Source organism: Daphnia carinata, chromosome 4 (genome assembly GCF_022539665.2).
Source record: "Daphnia carinata strain CSIRO-1 chromosome 4, CSIRO_AGI_Dcar_HiC_V3, whole genome shotgun sequence".
NCBI classification, from domain to species: domain Eukaryota; kingdom Metazoa; phylum Arthropoda; class Branchiopoda; order Diplostraca; family Daphniidae; genus Daphnia; species Daphnia carinata.
In genome coordinates this window covers 5,461,061-5,473,665 of record NC_081334.1, presented here as the reverse complement: position 1 = coordinate 5,473,665, position 12,605 = coordinate 5,461,061, and the positions used below count along the sequence as shown (strand labels likewise).

General features: G+C 37.2%; 5 long non-coding RNA genes across 6 annotated transcripts; 3 read left to right on the top strand and 2 right to left on the bottom strand.

Moving 5' to 3' along the window:
• Positions 1 to 556: 556 nt before the first annotated feature.
• LOC130687273 (uncharacterized) lies at positions 557 to 3,766 on the top strand. Of its 2 annotated transcripts, XR_009420946.1 has the most exons (13): positions 557 to 668; positions 730 to 867; positions 933 to 1,058; positions 1,164 to 1,211; positions 1,280 to 1,457; positions 1,518 to 1,612; positions 1,755 to 1,933; positions 1,993 to 2,261; positions 2,404 to 2,807; positions 2,872 to 3,150; positions 3,206 to 3,318; positions 3,381 to 3,553; positions 3,644 to 3,766. It is a non-coding gene; the product is annotated as an uncharacterized LOC130687273 (long non-coding RNA). The 2 variants fall into 2 exon arrangements; XR_009420945.1 differs by having other exon boundaries at positions 1,993 to 2,807.
• A 1,096-nt stretch (positions 3,767 to 4,862) lies between these two features.
• Positions 4,863 to 5,846, bottom strand: LOC130687617 (uncharacterized). Its single transcript, XR_009000196.1, has 2 exons — positions 5,577 to 5,846; positions 4,863 to 5,424 (listed from the first exon to the last, which is right to left on the bottom strand). It is a non-coding gene; the product is annotated as an uncharacterized LOC130687617 (long non-coding RNA).
• Positions 5,847 to 6,156: 310 nt separating this feature from the next.
• LOC130687679 (uncharacterized) lies at positions 6,157 to 7,718 on the top strand. The gene is made up of 6 exons (XR_009000220.2): positions 6,157 to 6,220; positions 6,274 to 6,345; positions 6,403 to 6,543; positions 6,614 to 6,797; positions 6,860 to 7,208; positions 7,280 to 7,718. It is a non-coding gene; the product is annotated as an uncharacterized LOC130687679 (long non-coding RNA).
• A 2,503-nt stretch (positions 7,719 to 10,221) lies between these two features.
• LOC130687680 (uncharacterized) lies at positions 10,222 to 10,826 on the bottom strand. The gene is made up of 3 exons (XR_009420911.1): positions 10,667 to 10,826; positions 10,469 to 10,609; positions 10,222 to 10,398 (listed from the first exon to the last, which is right to left on the bottom strand). It is a non-coding gene; the product is annotated as an uncharacterized LOC130687680 (long non-coding RNA).
• Positions 10,827 to 11,186: 360 nt separating this feature from the next.
• Positions 11,187 to 12,170, top strand: LOC130687616 (uncharacterized). Its single transcript, XR_009000195.1, has 2 exons — positions 11,187 to 11,456; positions 11,609 to 12,170. It is a non-coding gene; the product is annotated as an uncharacterized LOC130687616 (long non-coding RNA).
• The last annotated feature ends 435 nt before the right edge of the window (positions 12,171 to 12,605 follow it).

Here is a 12,605-nt window from a genome sequence, read left to right as displayed (position 1 = left end):
ACAAACAACTTCCGACTTGCTGTGCAACAAAGTCGATATCTCACTTCTGGTGATTACCAAGGTAGAGCGTAACTATGTTTTGGAATACTGTGATTTTATCCGTTTGCCTTCTTTTATAAAAAAGGAGCTGACTAAAACAGATACAGACTACGCCAGCAAACAGGCACGTGTGGAACTAGCTCACAAGATGCGTAAGCGAGATGCTGGTACAACCCCAAAATTAGGGGATCGAGTTCCGTATATCATTATCGCAGCTGCTAAAAATACACCAGCCTACCTCAAGGTTCTTCTTGGATTTCAAATTTCTCATAAACTATTAAGTTTTCATGCGTCTTCTTTAGGCGGAAGACCCGATTTTTGTCCTGGAACACAGCGTACCTATTGATGCCCAATACTATTTGGAAAATCAGCTTTCAAAACCCCTTGTTTGGATTTTTTAACTTAACTTGGATCTAAAGCGGAATCATTGTTGCTACGTAAACACGGACTCATCGCATTTATTTGTTTGACTTAATTGAACCGTTTGCATTCCGTATTGTAGATGATTACCATACGCGGACGCCTTCAGTTGTTACTTCAACAATTGGTGGATTGGCTAGCTTTACCACACGCAAATCCACCTGTGTTGGATGCAAAACCGTCCTTCCAGACGATAGTGCTGTATGCAAGTAAATCTAATTTCTGCCTAACTCGGCGATGTTTGTTAAAATTACTGTTCCAATTAAACAGATTTTGCAAGCCGAAAGAATCGGAGTTCTACTAGAGGGAAATTGGCCAACTTTATGCTCTCGAAGAGAAGTTTAATCGTTTATGGACAGAATGACAACGGTGCCAGGGAAATCTCAACGAAGAGATTCTTTGTTCCAAGTAAATAGTTTGAGTGATATCATAATCATGTTACATACTTAATACTAATCATTTGTCACATTTAGCCGAGATTGCCCCATCCTTTATTTGAGGACAAAAGTTAGAAAAGATCTCACGGAACAGGATAAACTTATGAAAAGATTCGACCTACCCTGACAACCTACCGCTCTCGTCAATGATGGTGCATACAGGTAATGGTTTGGCTTCTGTAAAATAGATTGAAAACAATTAATTACACTACTCATCGTTCAGTAAGTTCCCCATAACCAAAAGATTTTAATAAAAATTGTGTATAGCGTCGTAAGAGTCTCGGAGGGAGTAGGCGGTAAAATGCGTGATGTCATGTAATTCCGTATTTTTCCGTATTTTACAAAAATATTTTACGTTCCAGTGTTCATTGTTTTACTTCTAGTGTAATAAAGCTGGCCACACCTCGAAAAGCTGCACAAATCTCTTCAGTGAATTGACAGAAGATGGAAAGCGATGTGAGCAATACATTCTGGAAGCTGTGACATGTGATGAAAAGGAACTATTTAAGGGCATCGTCTGTGTGGGAACTCTTTAACAATTTTGATAAAGTTGTCCTTCAGGTAAGCCATTTCTCGAAACTGTATTTTGTGATTTAAAAATATCTGTTGGGTTTGCTTTAGGTTACAGGAAAAGATGTATCTCAATACATAACACCATTCTAAGAAGCCGGCCTGCACCAACTACTACTTGATTCAAATGGGACGCTATGAACTGGGTAAGCTGAAGTAAAAGTAATTTTTAGTGGGCACGCCGGTAATTGCGACTACTAAAAGGTCCAATTGCATCTAAGATACTCAACGAACCCTTCGTGATATTCGTTGATTAAGTCATCTAAAATTTTACATTTTTTCATTCAGGCGGCGTACTTGGTACCGGTTATGAACATATTGTTAGAACAAGGCGTTGCTGGTGCGTCTCCTGCCATGGCTCAAAAGCCAGAAGTGGTAATTGGCGCACCCACTCGTGAATTAGCCATTCAAATTCACTGGGAGGCGTGTAAATTCTCTTTAACAATTTTTTAAAAGTCGTCCTCCAGGTGAGCCATTTTTCGAACTGTATTTTGTGAATTGAAAATATCTATTGGGTTTGCTTTAGGTTACAGGAAAAGATGTACTTCAATACATAACACCATTTTAAGAAGCCGGCCTGCGCCAACTACTACTTCAAAACATTAAGAATTCTGGCTACATAAAACCAACACCTGTACAGAAAGCTTCAGTTACAGTTATTCTTGCCAAAAGAGATTTGATTGCTTGTGCTGTCATGTGCTCCGGCAAAACGGCAATCCAATTATTAACGCTGTATAATTTTGAAACCTTGATGCCCTTGTACTGAGTTGATTCAAATGGGTCGGTATGAACTGGGTAAGTTGAAGTAAAAGTAATTTTGTTTGGGCACGCCGGTGATTGCGACTACTAAAAGGTCCAATTGCATCTAAGATACTTAACAACCCCTTCGTGATGTTCGTTGATTAAGTCATCTTAAATTTAACATTTTTTCATGCAGGTGGCGTACTTGGTACCGGTTATGAACATATTGTTAGAACAAGATGTTGCTGGTGCGACTCATGCCATGGTTCAAAAGCCAGAAGTTGTAATTGTCGCACCCGCTCGTGAATTGCCCATTCAAATTCACCGCGAGGCGTGTAAATTCTCCTACAGTTCGGTTTTAAAGTCTGTGATTATATATGGAGGAACTGTCACGAGCCATCAGCGATCAAATCTTCAAGCTGGGTGCAATATTCTTGTCGCGACCGCGGGGCGACGCAAGGATTTTCTCGACCGTGGAGTATTTTACTTCTCGGGGTCAGGTTTTAAATTTTGGACGAAGCTGATCGAATGCTTGACATGGGTTTCGGCCCCAATGTTGAAACTATAATTTTTATCAACCATCCAACGATGCATCCGAAAGTATGTTCTCGATGGCTTTTGAGGATGAGATTTGTCTGATGTAATACTATTTGTTTCTCTGTAGGGAATCCGTCGTGCTTGTATGTTTTCGGCTACATTCCCAGATGAAGTAAAAGCGCTGGCTGTGACGTACATGGAAGACTACATATTCGTCACAACAGGCATTGACGGTGGCACGAATCCGGATGTTCAATAGCTGTTTGTTCAGTGCGCGAAAAGAGATAAGAGAACTAAGCTGATCGAAGTTTTACAAGATCTCGGTGATGCCAAGACTATCGTTTTTGTCGACAGCAAAATCACGGCGGATTTCGTCTCTGCATTTTTCTGCAATAACACCTTACAAGTAAGAATTAAACCTGTTGTGAATTGGTCAAGGTGTCTTAACTTTAAATATCTAGTCTACCAGCATCCATGGTGATCGTCTTCAGAGTCAGCGTAAGCAAGCTTCGTGACTTCAGAAATGGTATTAGGAATATTCTCGTGGTGACTAATGTTGCTGTCCGTGGTATAGGTAATAGTGTCTGGGTTCTTCGTTCGTTTTTTACGTATTTGATTTTGTATTGTTTTTCCTAGATATTGCCAGCGTCAACTATGTCGTAAATTATGACTTGCCAACTGATATTGAAGAGTATGTTCATCGTGTTGGTCGAACGGGCTGCGTGGGAAATGTTGGAAAATCAATAAGCTTCTTCGACCAAGAAAGAGATGGCCCTAACGCTGGAAAGTTTGTGTCTTTTTTAACTAAGGTAAGAACCTATTCCAGTTTGACATCTAATTATATTTCTCTGGCCTTGTGTTCGTTATTAATAATCCTACATATTTTTATTTTTTTTTAGTCCAACGCCGATGTCCCGCCATTCATGCAAGCGATGGTCTCAGGTGTGAGTGGAATGGGTTACGACTTTAGCGCCCCTTCGACTCAAGGGGGCTTTGCTAGTCGAGATATGCGCCGAGCAAGTTTAGACCTAGGTAGTTCTTATTACTTGTAGATCTAATTTAATCTATTCGCAGTTCGGCGATAAACCTGGATTTGCTGCCTTGCCTACTGAAGTTGAAGAGAGTTGGGATTAACTCAATGTCGTTCACTTGGTTGGTTTATTTCGAGTAATCCAAAACCAAAATTCTTATCGAAGAACATCTTGGAACTTACATGCAATGTCTGTTTGAAAATTTTATTACGTGTTTATTTTGCTGACCATATACTTGAATGTAGAACAAATTCATTTTGTTTAAGGAAACAGTTAATGGGAAAAATTTTGTATTGTACCTTTCCACTTTCAGCAAAGTTTTTTTCATTTATCAGAGAACTACATAGCTATCAAAATCTCAAACAATGTATGTAATTATAGTTATGGCATAATGGTAGCATGCTGTCCTACAGTGCGAAAAGTCTGTGGTTCGAATCCCAGAATGGTTAATATTGCTTGGCACGGTCGTCATAAAAAAATTCTGGAACGCTGACGTGGTCGTCCCAGAAAAAAATCTGGGATCCTACCGATCGTCGAGAAGAAAGAATTTTTCCGTTTTTTGCCATATTTCGTTATTTCGACAAATAAACGTGTGCTACGAAGAAAAAAACGTCCCTGGCGAATCAGAGTATTGAACCCTAGACCTTCGGCTTCTGAAGCCGATTCTCTACCTTTGAGCTATTTTACATGCTGTAATTCTACTATTACTAATAGTAAATATAGGAATAGGGTTTGGACTTGTAAAAAAAAAACGAGCCTCCTTTTTGTTTCCTGATCATTCACTGGCTCAAAACATCGAAACCAAGACCCGGGCAACTTGCCTTTACCGAATATACCCGAAAACCTGTTAGCATGTTTTTTTAACAGAACCGACTTTGTTTTGTTTTTTTTGCTTTTCCCTTTTTTCCTACCTGCCAATTCCTTGCGACGCCATTTGTACGTCAAAACCACGAGTTTTCTCCAGGGTGTTTTTTTAACAGAACCGTTTTTTTTTTTTTTTTTTTTGCTTTTTCGTTTTTTTCTACCTGCCGGTGGCAATGACGCATTTAGCGTCGAAACAAAAAACAACCATTACCACAATTCCAAATACTGTTCGGACCATTGTGTATTTGTCAAACACTAAAGGGCAGCACGGAAGACGAGACGAGGAGCAGACGAGAGACACTAGAGCGCAAAATAACCAAGTCAATTGAAAGGGGGAGGATTTAGCGATGGTAAGGTTGCTAAACTAAGCAATTTTGTGTGTACATACATATTTACATATAATTAAATATACCTATAATTTGACTAAAAACAGGTCTTTCTACTCAGGAAATTTCTTTTTCTTTTATTTTCTCTTCGAAAACAGGAAAGAATAAAGAAAAATACATTTATATTTAAAAGTGGAGGCGGTGACTAAGACTTGTTTGCTTGGGCATTAGACAACAGAAGGTGCACAGATGGAAATTAGACTATTGTTTACATAAATTTAGTTTTTTACATCAATTTAAAGAAGTAAACATTACATTTCCAGCTTCTGAGCCATGTTTCCAATGTTTTTGTATTCTGATTTTGAATTCTACTATACCAATTCTCGAACAGGCTGACAGGTTGTGGTTAGAGAATGGCCTCATGATTCTTGAATTGAAAGCAGAAACACAGCCAGGTCGCTTGAAACAAGTAAACAATTATATAATCAGATATTAACACAAACAAATGTGAAATGATATGTACGATGCAAGGGCAGGACAGTCTCTGAGGCTGTGCCAAAACTGGTTATGCTGGAACATGGTAGAAAAAAAACGTGAAATATTTATCCTACCCTTGATTGCTGGATTACTTTAATGTTCCTGAAATGAAAATGCACACTGTGAATGTGAGTCCTTGGAATACTACGAAGGCAACAAAAGGAACCAAAACCTATGCAAACATACGTCACTAAAGTCTGTGTGATACCGAGTTGTCTACGTCAAATAGGTTGTGGAAGAGTTCCATAAGTCGACTGTTAAGAATGTATTAAGTTAAAGAAATAGAATATAACAAAATAAAATAAGGATTAGTTATATGTAAATTAAGTAAAGTTATTAATTAAAAAAATTATTTATTTATATGGCTAGAATATGTAAAGTTGTATTTTACAGACTTAATTAGAACCTGGCCGATAGATGGCGATAGCTGTAAAAAAGAAAAAATTGCCTATTTTTTTTTGGGGGGGGGGGAATTACTATGGCAATCCGTTTTACTATATGGCAATCCGTTTTACATGGAAAAAAAAAAAAAAAAAATCACACTTTTTTCTCTTTTTTCCACCCGTAGCCATCTACCCGTCGGTTTCGTTATTACAAGTATGTATGCAATTTCAGTTAATTGTATGCCATTAGCATTTAATTGAGCAGCGTGGCTGGAGAAAACTGCGTGGCTGGAGGAGCAATTGAAAAATGGATAAGATAATAAAACAAAAAAGTGGTAAGTATAAACATTATTATATTGGTTTTCAATTATTAATTATTGTTTATTAGATCAAATAATGAAGCTTCAGGCCCAGTTATTGGAACAACACAAAATATTAGATAACAACGAAGCTAAGGATGGTAGGCCTAATACGTAATGATTCTATTTATTTGCTTTTATTCATTCGTGTTTTGTAGCTCAAATTTTTGAGTCTACAAGCTCAGCTAGGGGAAAAGAACAAATTGGAACAAAACAGTTTCCAAACAGTGAAGGAGGTTTTTCAAAACTCATCCCTAACTGAACGTGAGGATGAGTTGGCATTAGGTGAACACAGTCAGGTGCCTAAACTTTCCAAATAAGAATTCCAAATAAGTATAGAATTTTAACAAACAATTATTTATTGTTTAGTTATTCAGTCCACCACCTGACAGTGTGTTAAATTTAAATTCTGTTAGTGCTGCACTAAAAGAATTGTTAGTAATAAGTCCATGCAGCGAAGGAACTGAAGAATTGTGGTACTGTATTTGGGCGGAAAATGGGTGTGGTATGGAAACACAGAAATGGCATGAGTTCAACCTAAAACATGGATTAGGTACTTCCCCATTCTTTGTCTATCGAAAAAGTATTTTTAATGCTATTATTTTGCATTCACAGAATTTTAGCGGGGGGATCAAGTCAAGTCTGGAAGTGTTACAGGATGGAAGAGTGAGCCTACAGATGAAAAAACACTGAGAGTGCATTACCGTTAAGGTGTGAGGTAAATTAATAGAGTAATGCAAATTGCCTAATGAGAAGTACCATCTTGTGTTAATGAATCCAGTACAACAGCAATCCTTTATAGTTCTGTCACAGCTAGAAGCCTCAAATAATTCTGCTTCTCTGTCTAAAGAACAACTTGTCCTTTACGTTCAGAGTGTTGGGGAAACTGGGTACTTAAATGGCCCTAAAGATGTTTTAATTTTGCTGCTATTGCAGAGATGAACATCATACATGGACTCTTTAGGTATGAAAGGATTTTTCTTCAAATAATTTTGAATTTATGACGAAGAATTTCTCCTCCTTTTTGCCAACCAGGTCTAATCAACCAAAAAAAATTTTATCCAATAGGCAAGGATTTTCATGTACTGGGAACACAACTATCAACAATGCAACGTTCTACAGGTGCTAGTTTATCATTCAAGAACCTTATACAATGATGTTAATCTGCAATTTGTATGTCCTTTCCCAAGCTTCCACCAGAAGTTGAATCTATGAGTCATGTAAGTTACATGATCAACAATTGATTTGTTTAACGGTGTTGTTTTTCTTTTCTCAATATAGGTTAATAGTAACATTGGATCTGAAAAGATTCTTGGTTGGGGCAAGACACTGAATAAATTGTATTGATTGGATGGATGACATGACATTGCTATACTTAATTCGGATTCCCCAGACGGTATTTGATATTAAAAAAATTGAAGTGCATATCTGGGCTCCCTTCTTTTCTGAAGCCCCGTTTCCCCTTGACTCATAATAAGCCCGTAGGGGGTCATGCCCCTACTGTACGGTATATATAAAAACAACATATACCGAGGTTTGGAGGGCTCTGGCCGGAAAGGGGACGTGGGGTGCCGCTTCGTCCGATGATGTGTTCACGGAGGGTGACGTGGCTGCCCACAAATCCGAACTAAAGGTTAATCGCTCCTGTAAAAATGTTCCAAATCTTCAGCTCTTCTTCCGGCTTCTCTTAGCCAATCACCGGGTAATCTCCCCGGTGGGTCAACAAGGCAGTGTCTCCCCCTGCCTGGGTTGACGGCAACTTTTGAAAGGGCTATTATGCCTTTTTAAAGTTGCAAAAATAATTGTAATGTGCAGAGAATTGTCAATAAAATTTTTTTTATTAAAATATTTTTTGCAAAATTCGTTCCTTTCATTGTCTGTGTTAGCTTTGTTCACACATTGCATTTATCAACTTTTTTTTTTTCTTCGCATTATTTGTTTTTGTCAACATTGATGGTAAGCATTGTTTCCATTGGTTTATCGTTTATCTGTAAGTATTCAATTATTATTTATTACACTCTTTGAATTCTTCAACTTGGATTCAAGGAACAACGTGTAATATCTGGATATTTCTTGAAGTAATTTTGTATTTTATTTTACTCGTATGGGAATCGATCCCCAGACATTCAGCGTGCAACGACGATGCTCTAACATTGAGCCACGAGATATATCTAAATATTTTATTATCGCATATTATATGTTATCGTCTAGGATGTTTATGCAGTCTTTCACAACTATATGTTTATCTTTCTATTGCTTCCATAAGGTTCTTAGCTCTGTGGTAGAGCTTTTATCTGCGATACCTGTTACCCTGGGTTCAAACCTCAGTAGATGTGTAAAAATGAAGTAGTGTAATGTAGAAGAGTATATTTCAGAATTACATTTTAGTTTTATTCTAAGTGTAAATGCAAGTCCACAAGTGACTAGAAAAAAAACCAATTTAAAATTATATGATTCGTGGCTCATTGGTAGAGCATCGGCGAGGTATGCCGAACATCCAAGGTTCGATTCCTGGATAATAATAGAATGCTTACAGATAAACGATAAACCAATACCCGTCACCTTACCATCTAATGTGACAAAAACAAATAAAGCAAAGCCAAAAAAAAAATTGATAAATGCAATGTGTGAACAAAGCTAACACAGACAATGAAAGGAACGAATTTTGCAAAAAATATTTTAATAAAAAAAATTTTATTGACAATTCTCTGCACATTACAATTATTTTTGCAACTTTAAAAAGGCATAATAGCCCTTTCAAAAGTTGCCGTCAACCCAGGCAGGGGGAGACACTGCCTTGTTGACCCACCGGGGAGATTACCCGGTGATTGGCTAAGAGAAGCCGGAAGAAGAGCTGAAGATTTGGAACATTTTTACAGGAGCGATTAACCTTTAGTTCGGATTTGTGGGCAGCCACGTCACCCTCCGTGAACACATCATCGGACGAAGCGGCACCCCACGTCCCCTTTCCGGCCAGAGCCCTCCAAACCTCGGTATATGTTGTTTTTATATATACCGTACAGTAGGGGCATGACCCCCTACGGGCTTATTATGAGTCAAGGGGAAACGGGGCTTCAGAAAAGAAGGGAGCCCAGATATGCACTTCAATTTTTTTAATATCAAATACCGTCTGGGGAATCCGAATTAAGTATAGCAATGTCATGTCATCCATCCAATCAATACAATTTATTCAGTGTCTTGCCCCAACCAAGAATCTTTTCAGATCCAATGTTACTATTAACCTATATTGAGAAAAGAAAAACAACACCGTTAAACAAATCAATTGTTGATCATGTAACTTACATGACTCATAGATTCAACTTCTGGTGGAAGCTTGGGAAAGGACATACAAATTGCAGATTAACATCATTGTATAAGGTTCTTGAATGATAAACTAGCACCTGTAGAACGTTGCATTGTTGATAGTTGTGTTCCCAGTACATGAAAATCCTTGCCTATTGGATAAAATTTTTTTTGGTTGATTAGACCTGGTTGGCAAAAAGGAGGAGAAATTCTTCGTCATAAATTCAAAATTATTTGAAGAAAAATCCTTTCATACCTAAAGAGTCCATGTATGATGTTCATCTCTGCAATAGCAGCAAAATTAAAACATCTTTAGGGCCATTTAAGTACCCAGTTTCCCCAACACTCTGAACGTAAAGGACAAGTTGTTCTTTAGACAGAGAAGCAGAATTATTTGAGGCTTCTAGCTGTGACAGAACTATAAAGGATTGCTGTTGTACTGGATTCATTAACACAAGATGGTACTTCTCATTAGGCAATTTGCATTACTCTATTAATTTACCTCACACCTTAACGGTAATGCACTCTCAGTGTTTTTTCATCTGTAGGCTCACTCTTCCATCCTGTAACACTTCCAGACTTGACTTGATCCCCCCGCTAAAATTCTGTGAATGCAAAATAATAGCATTAAAAATACTTTTTCGATAGACAAAGAATGGGGAAGTACCTAATCCATGTTTTAGGTTGAACTCATGCCATTTCTGTGTTTCCATACCACACCCATTTTCCGCCCAAATACAGTACCACAATTCTTCAGTTCCTTCGCTGCATGGACTTATTACTAACAATTCTTTTAGTGCAGCACTAACAGAATTTAAATTTAACACACTGTCAGGTGGTGGACTGAATAACTAAACAATAAATAATTGTTTGTTAAAATTCTATACTTATTTGGAATTCTTATTTGGAAAGTTTAGGCACCTGACTGTGTTCACCTAATGCCAACTCATCCTCACGTTCAGTTAGGGATGAGTTTTGAAAAACCTCCTTCACTGTTTGGAAACTGTTTTGTTCCAATTTGTTCTTTTCCCCTAGCTGAGCTTGTAGACTCAAAAATTTGAGCTACAAAACACGAATGAATAAAAGCAAATAAATAGAATCATTACGTATTAGGCCTACCATCCTTAGCTTCGTTGTTATCTAATATTTTGTGTTGTTCCAATAACTGGGCCTGAAGCTTCATTATTTGATCTAATAAACAATAATTAATAATTGAAAACCAATATAATAATGTTTATACTTACCACTTTTTTGTTTTATTATCTTATCCATTTTTCAATTGCTCCTCCAGCCACGCAGTTTTCTCCAGCCACGCTGCTCAATTAAATGCTAATGGCATACAATTAACTGAAATTGCATACATACTTGTAATAACGAAACCGACGGGTAGATGGCTACGGGTGGAAAAAAGAGAAAAAAGTGTGATTTTTTTTTTTTTTTCCGCCATTTTTTTTTTTTTTTCCATGTAAAACGGATTGCCATATAGTAAAACGGATTGCCATAGTAATCCCCCCCCCCCCCCAAAAAAAAAATAGGCAATTTTTTCTTTTTTACAGCTATCGCCATCTATCGGCCAGGTTCTAATTAAGTCTGTAAAATACAACTTTACATATTCTAGCCATATAAATAAATAATTTTTTTAATTAATAACTTTACTTAATTTACATATAACTAATCCTTATTTTATTTTGTTATATTCTATTTCTTTAACTTAATACATTCTTAACAGTCGACTTATGGAACTCTTCCACAACCTATTTGACGTAGACAACTCGGTATCACACAGACTTTAGTGACGTATGTTTGCATAGGTTTTGGTTCCTTTTGTTGCCTTCGTAGTATTCCAAGGACTCACATTCACAGTGTGCATTTTCATTTCAGGAACATTAAAGTAATCCAGCAATCAAGGGTAGGATAAATATTTCACGTTTTTTTTCTACCATGTTCCAGCATAACCAGTTTTGGCACAGCCTCAGAGACTGTCCTGCCCTTGCATCGTACATATCATTTCACATTTGTTTGTGTTAATATCTGATTATATAATTGTTTACTTGTTTCAAGCGACCTGGCTGTGTTTCTGCTTTCAATTCAAGAATCATGAGGCCATTCTCTAACCACAACCTGTCAGCCTGTTCGAGAATTGGTATAGTAGAATTCAAAATCAGAATACAAAAACATTGGAAACATGGCTCAGAAGCTGGAAATGTAATGTTTACTTCTTTAAATTGATGTAAAAAACTAAATTTATGTAAACAATAGTCTAATTTCCATCTGTGCACCTTCTGTTGTCTAATGCCCAAGCAAACAAGTCTTAGTCACCGCCTCCACTTTTAAATATAAATGTATTTTTCTTTATTCTTTCCTGTTTTCGAAGAGAAAATAAAAGAAAAAGAAATTTCCTGAGTAGAAAGACCTGTTTTTAGTCAAATTATAGGTATATTTAATTATATGTAAATATGTATGTACACACAAAATTGCTTAGTTTAGCAACCTTACCATCGCTAAATCCTCCCCCTTTCAATTGACTTGGTTATTTTGCGCTCTAGTGTCTCTCGTCTGCTCCTCGTCTCGTCTTCCGTGCTGCCCTTTAGTGTTTGACAAATACACAATGGTCCGAACAGTATTTGGAATTGTGGTAATGGTTGTTTTTTGTTTCGACGCTAAATGCGTCATTGCCACCGGCAGGTAGAAAAAAACGAAAAAGCAAAAAAAAAAAAAAAAAAAACGGTTCTGTTAAAAAAACACCCTGGAGAAAACTCGTGGTTTTGACGTACAAATGGCGTCGCAAGGAATTGGCAGGTAGGAAAAAAGGGAAAAGCAAAAAAAACAAAACAAAGTCGGTTCTGTTAAAAAAACATGCTAACAGGTTTTCGGGTATATTCGGTAAAGGCAAGTTGCCCGGGTCTTGGTTTCGATGTTTTGAGCCAGTGAATGATCAGGAAACAAAAAGGAGGCTCGTTTTTTTTTTACAAGTCCAAACCCTATTCCTATATTTACTATTAGTAATAGTAGAATTACAGCATGTAAAATAGCTCAAAGGTAGAGAATCGGCTTCAGA